This window comes from Garra rufa, chromosome 10 (assembly GCF_049309525.1).
Source record: "Garra rufa chromosome 10, GarRuf1.0, whole genome shotgun sequence".
Classification (NCBI taxonomy): Eukaryota; Metazoa; Chordata; class Actinopteri; order Cypriniformes; family Cyprinidae; genus Garra; species Garra rufa.
The window spans coordinates 9,446,519-9,452,914 of record NC_133370.1 but is presented as its reverse complement, the minus strand read 5'-3'; the positions used below and the strand labels follow the sequence as shown (position 1 = coordinate 9,452,914).

At 41.8% G+C, this 6,396-nt stretch overlaps 1 pseudogene; it reads right to left on the bottom strand.

The window, feature by feature from the left end:
- Positions 1-324: 324 nt before the first annotated feature.
- LOC141344442 (macrophage mannose receptor 1-like) lies at positions 325-4,396 on the bottom strand (annotated as a pseudogene).
- Between the last annotated feature and the right edge of the window lie 2,000 nt (positions 4,397-6,396).

The window sequence follows — 6,396 nt, the reverse complement described above, 5'->3', positions numbered from 1 at the left end:
GTGCAAAATAATAATAAATAATAATAATAATAATAATAATAATAATAATAATAATAATAATAATAATAATAATAATTAAAAGTGCATCCACAACATTAGGAGCTTTTTCTAATGGGTGAATTGTTTTATTATTGTAATATTGTTTCAGATTACACAGGAAACAAATATTTTCATGCTAGAATTATTTGTGGAAGACAAAAAACAGGCAACAAAGTTTAAATGTAAATCGAAAAGGGCTCCTAGTGTCAGGATTCAGGCAGGAACAGACGAACAACGACGTAGTAAACGAACAATATTTAATAAATCCAACACGAAAACTCAGTCTTAGGAGGGGGCTTCGGCGGAGGATGGACTCCCAGAAGGAGGGCCAAAATAAAGAGTCCAGGGAGGTGACAGATAGTCCAGGGAGGTGACAGGAGGGGGCTGGAGCAGGAGGAGCCAGGTGGGACCCAGAACGCAGCCATGATGGAATGCCACGGTGGAGCCGATGGAGGGAGGAGCCATGGCGGAGGGAAGGCTGACGACTCCATGGGGCCGACCGACGGAGGCGGAGCAGGTGGTGGTAGAGCCCGAGGCGAAGATGGAAAGCCGATGGTCATGGGCGACACCGAGGATCCGGAGGCTAAGGCACAACCCAAGGCTCTGGCGACCAAGGTGGAGATGGAGGTCCGGAGGTCCGGAGGTCCGGAGGTCCGCGGCGGAGCCGGAGCGACAGAGGACCAAGGCTGTGCCCGCGGGAGGGAGGAGGTCCACAGAGCCGGTGGGACGGAGCGACGAGGCACAGCCGGAGGAGTGAAATCCAGAGGCGAAGGTGGGGCGACAACTGACCAGGGCGGAGCTGGAGGACGATGGAACCCGGTGGAGCTGGTGGACCGACGGCCGACGGCGGAGACGAGGGAGCAGAGAGCCGGGGTGGGGCCGCAGGGTCGGAGGGCCAAGACGGAGGTGAGGGATCCTCCATCCCTGACACCGATGGAGACTGGCAGACCCGCGGCGAACCCACCGTACAGATTGTGGGCTGAGGGTGAGCAAGGGGACAGACAGAAGACAGCGGGGATTCTGGAAGGCTGGGTGGAACCAGCGGAGATTCAGGACGGCTGGACGGAAACAGACAGAAGAGGGAGGGTGGGTGGGAAATCCAGGCAGACAGGTATTTCCGTGACAAAGTCTATTAAGTCCCCAGAGTTGTGCTCATGCTCACCCCCAGTGGTAGTGCAGTGGGCAGGGCTCTCTACCGCCCTCTCTTGCTTCACGAAGCACTCCATCGTCGCAGATGTAGTGGCCGGCTCTCGCATCTGGTCGGAAGATATGAACCCGTCGCCGCTCCATCCTGCTGTCGCTCCGGGCTCGGGCTTCCCGTCTACGATGGGCTCAGGCTCGTAATCCGTGGGTCGGGGTGGCTGGCTGGGCTCTGGGTCCAGAGTGACACGGTTATCGCCAGTGTCCACTCCACAAACGAGGCGAAATCGAGCGGTAATTCCCCCTGCTTCAGCCATAGGAGGAGGAATTCTGGGCGGAGTAGGGGATCCATAAAAAACACATGACGGAAACAAAAGACTGAAAAAACGAACGGGAAACAAAACGGAGGTGAACACGCAAAAATAACTGTATAGGTCAGTCTTTCTGTCAGGATTCAGGCAGGAACAGAAGAACAACGACGTAGTAAAACGAATAGTATTTAATAAATCTAACACGAAAACTCAGGAAACACAGGAACACAGGTTTGTAACATTATGTTTGTAACAGAATGCTGAGGAAAAACAAACACATTAAATAGACAGACTGATACAAACTTCCAGGTGACAACAATGAGGGAGAAACCAAAACACACAGATCTGCGGGGAAGAAATGGAGAAACCAACTAGAAAGTCCAGAGGTGTGACACCTAGATGTATTGTATTCATAGAATCTTTAACCGTTTAAAATGCAAACTTAATAAAAAAAAATATATATACTTTTTTCACATCAATCTACACTCCATAAACAATGACCAAAAAACTGTAAACAAAGTTTTTTGTAAAGCTATGATATAATTATTATTATTTATTATTATCCATTATTGATGTTAATGAATAATACTACTACTACTTCTTATCGACTAAATTATTTGAGTTTTTATGTTTTAGTTAGTATTTATGTGTTTTACTTTACTTAAAAAATACACTGAAGATTATGGTATATTACATTCACTATTAAATTTGCCGTACGGTTGCTTTCCTGATGAAACACCCTCTCCACCTTCCCCTTTCTCCAGCTTATTTTTGCTGTCACTTTCCAGCCCCATGTTCTTGAGCTTTGTACTTATCTGGAAGACAAGCAAGAAAGAATCAAACAAAAGTAAAAGTCATGCCCTACTTATAGGCTACATATACATACAAAAGATACATACCTTATTAAGAATGGCGGAAGGATCATTCAATGTGCATCCTCCATTACAGGGACAATTGCACTCTGACAATCTGTTTTCTAATCAACTTGTCGTCATCTCCATAGCAGATAAACGGGCGCTGTAGATCACAGCTGTATTGAGCCCATTTCCCAGAATTGCTTTTGACATGCCGACACAGTCACCAAATCCTGAACTCGGTGATGGTTGACCTACTGTCCAGTATCTAAAACTGAGATTCCAGCGATCAGACCACTGCCAAGAGTCCAGAAACAGGACCAATCCAGAGCGATGATTCATTACGGATCAGATTCTGCTGCTCTGGGCTGCTGATACTCGCCAAATCAGTGTGGTGTTGTCTGCAGTAACTCTGAGCATCTCTCCATGTCATAGCAGTCTTTGTAATCACAAAACCAGTGCTGTCCTGTTCAGAAACACAAGTTAAGGACCAGTCCTAAGTCAAGGATCAGCTAAGTTTAAAAAAAAAAACAAGCAGTTTTAGAAGACTCACCATTGAAACACACAAATGGGAGAACGGTGCTGCAGTTCTCATCATACCAGCTTCCGTTGAAACTTCTCACACACTCCCCATCACCATTTGGTTCTCCTAAATGCCACATGCCTGTTCTGGGAGATTGCGCAGTCTCCCATAGACCAGACCCAGCGTTTCGCTCCCACAGCCTGGAGACCTATCCATACTGAACCAGTGGTAATTAGAATTCACTATATTTACCAGACTTCCAACATCATTCATGGTGTCAACAGTGGCCAGATCAGTGAATCTCGCTCTGCAGTAACTCTGAGCAATCAAGCCATGTCATATTTTCCTTCATGTAGTGGTAGGTGCGGTAAGGCGACTTCGGGCCTTTAGCAAATGAAAATGACAGTAATCATATATAAGAATCACAAATACGTCTGTGGTGAGGTCATATAATCATGATTAAATATTTCAAATGTAAAAGCATGCTGAATTGCACTAATCAAGAAAGTATAGCATATACAGTAAATTCAATAGGCTGAATTTCAATCAATGAATATTACCTGTTGATCAATAGAAATGGGGCATTAAAAGTATTTTGAAAAATTAACTTTAGAAGGGGGGAAAAAAACTCACATCCATGGCAGATAAAAGGACGCTGTAGATTACAGCTTTCATGACTCCATTGACCAGCATTAGTTCTTGACATGCCAACACAGTTGCCAGATCCTGAAATTTGGATGTTGACCTGCTGCCCAATGTCTGAAGAAGTGACTCCATTTGTCAGACCATTCCCAAGAGTCCAGGAACAGACCAATCCAAACCCATGAAGCAAATGGATTAATACTCTTGAGCTGGTCATGTTCCTCAGAGTTACGGATGGTGGGCAGATCTGTGTGATACATTCTGCAGTAGCTCTGAGCATCTCTCCAGGTCTTCCACAACTCCACCCTGATGTATCCAGTGCTTTCTATCAAGAAAAGCAAAACAGGAATAAGGTTACAACTTTCTTCTTAGCTAAACTGAATATTTGAGTTACAAAAATACAACTCACCATTGTAGCAAGCAAAGTAAATACTAGTTGAGCATGTACGACTGATCTAAACCCCATAAGCTAAATAGCCACATTCTCCACTGCTTGGTTGCCCTGTTTCCCAGGCATTGTACTGTGCCAGTGTGTTTTCTCCATTAGACCAACCCCAGCGTGTCTGTGTCACCCTTTTGAGTCCAATCCATACTGATCCACTGTATGCAGCATCCACTATATTTACCATCCTGTTCACATCATCCATGTTGTCTACAGTAGCCAGATCAGTGTATTTCGATCTGCAGTAACTCTGAGCCTCTGTCCACGACATTGTCACATTTATATAGTGGTAATGACGATAAAGCCCAGAAGTGGACGTCAACAGCACTACGAGAGTGAAGAATAAACATATACTGTATTTAATGTTTGTTTGTATACAGCATATATTCAAAACACTTTACAAATGTCCATACCAACCTGACAGCACAAACAGACTCCTGTCCATGACTGCTCGCACAGATCTTCACTGCTGTTTACCAACACTATAGTACTGCTGTGGTCTAATAAAAGATGTTCAAACATATGTTATTGTTCATGTTATTTGAAGAAATGCACCCTAAGTGTTCTTTATTAAACATTACATTGCATACCCAGTGACGTGCTCTACTGCATTTGCTACAGGAACACTATTTACTCCTATTGACATTTAAACTTTAGGTAGAATATCAGAATATCATACAATGCATGAAAATCATGCCGGTTCTTAGGAAGACAGGAGATTAATAATTTTCATATTTAAATAGCTTATTTGCATTTAACATTTTCTTCCACTTTTTATCACTTTTCAGATCAAACCATCATCTCATTATCAGATCTCACTGGAAAAATTACCAAGCAGACATAATTTAAAAAGACCAAGACCAACTTTACATTACATTTATATTTACATTTGATTTTAATTTAATAATTTATTTTTTCATTCATTTATTTTATATATTTTTGGAGCCTGACAAATGTGGTCACCAAGAGCTGTAAGAGGAAACGAGCTATTTGAGTAAAGCTTGGGAAATGGTCTGATTGTTAGAAACACCAACAACATAAAACATTTAAAATATCAAGGTGCAGAGACAATAATCAGTGACTGAATGCACAAAAAAACAGGCAGATTTCAAATTCATAAAGAGTCATTCACCCCTTACAAGTACAAGACATTGTTTAATTTTTAGCAGAACAAAATTTCAAATATTCCTTGGAATTTATACACCCCAGAAACAACTCATATGGAAACACACCAAAACAACTCTAAAGAGCAAACCCCAAGAACACTTGCCTTTCTTTAGACAGCTAGGAAATTTGACTGTGACAAGCCTGACTGTTTCAGGGCAGCACAGCTCCTAACGCTTTTACGTCTGTCTGGATTGGCTCTGCATCTTTGCACTCTAAAGCTGTAATCCCACTTTTCCGGAATGCTGTAAAATTTAGTCTTTACCCAAGTCCATTTGCTCATGTGCAGGGAAATGAATTATTTGAGGACAATCTTTTGGCACTAAGCAGCATAAGAGTTCATATTTGAATATGATGACAATCAACAGGTAATTTCACTATTCAAACACCTGACCTCACTGCCACCAGAAATGTACACAGACACACACACACACACACACACACACACACACAAATAAATCCAGTTACATTTTGTCAACTGAAATGTAAAACATTTAAAACAAACAACTTTATGTACACAAGTTCCATCAATTTCATGCACATAATATCCACTGTTAAATCTTTAACATAAAAGTATCATTCATAATATTGAATAATAATTTATACGTTTTTCTATAAGGTAAAATTAATATGTAGTATGTAAGAACATTAATGAATTTCTCCATTGCTCCATTTTGTCTTAAATGGAGCACTGGATACTGTACAGATATTGAAATAAATTATTCCAAATAAGCAATGAGGTCTATAAAATAAGAAAATGGCTAAAATTAGATTAATTTCCGAGGGTTCTGCTTCTTTAGTCAGTATACTTGCAACTCACAGCAATGCGCAATGGCAATGACGTCCCAAGACTGACAGGCATAATTAAATAAAGATTTTATGCAAAGTTTTGTACAAGTTCTCATTAATTCAAAATGTGCATATTTTAGACCGTAATATTATTGTTAAGCACAAAACAAAAACCCAACCAGCAATGGTAGTCAGAGCGATGGTAAAGTGATTAATTTGGTCTATATAGCTAATTTTGTTCTTCATGTCAACTGTGAGGGGGGTGAGTTTTTTTTTATGACTGATCTGTTTAAGTTATATTAAGCCTTAAAGTTTTGCATAATGAAGACCATTGCCACATGAGTGACAGGTGGATCTCTGCTGCTGTCACCACTATTGCGCTAGGTGGGCGTGGTTTCAGCAACCAGCCCCACCCACGTCCCGCCTCTTTGCACATTTTCAGTTATCTGGGAGTGACACGCGGTGAAGCTTTTCAAGATGGCAAAGGCCGAC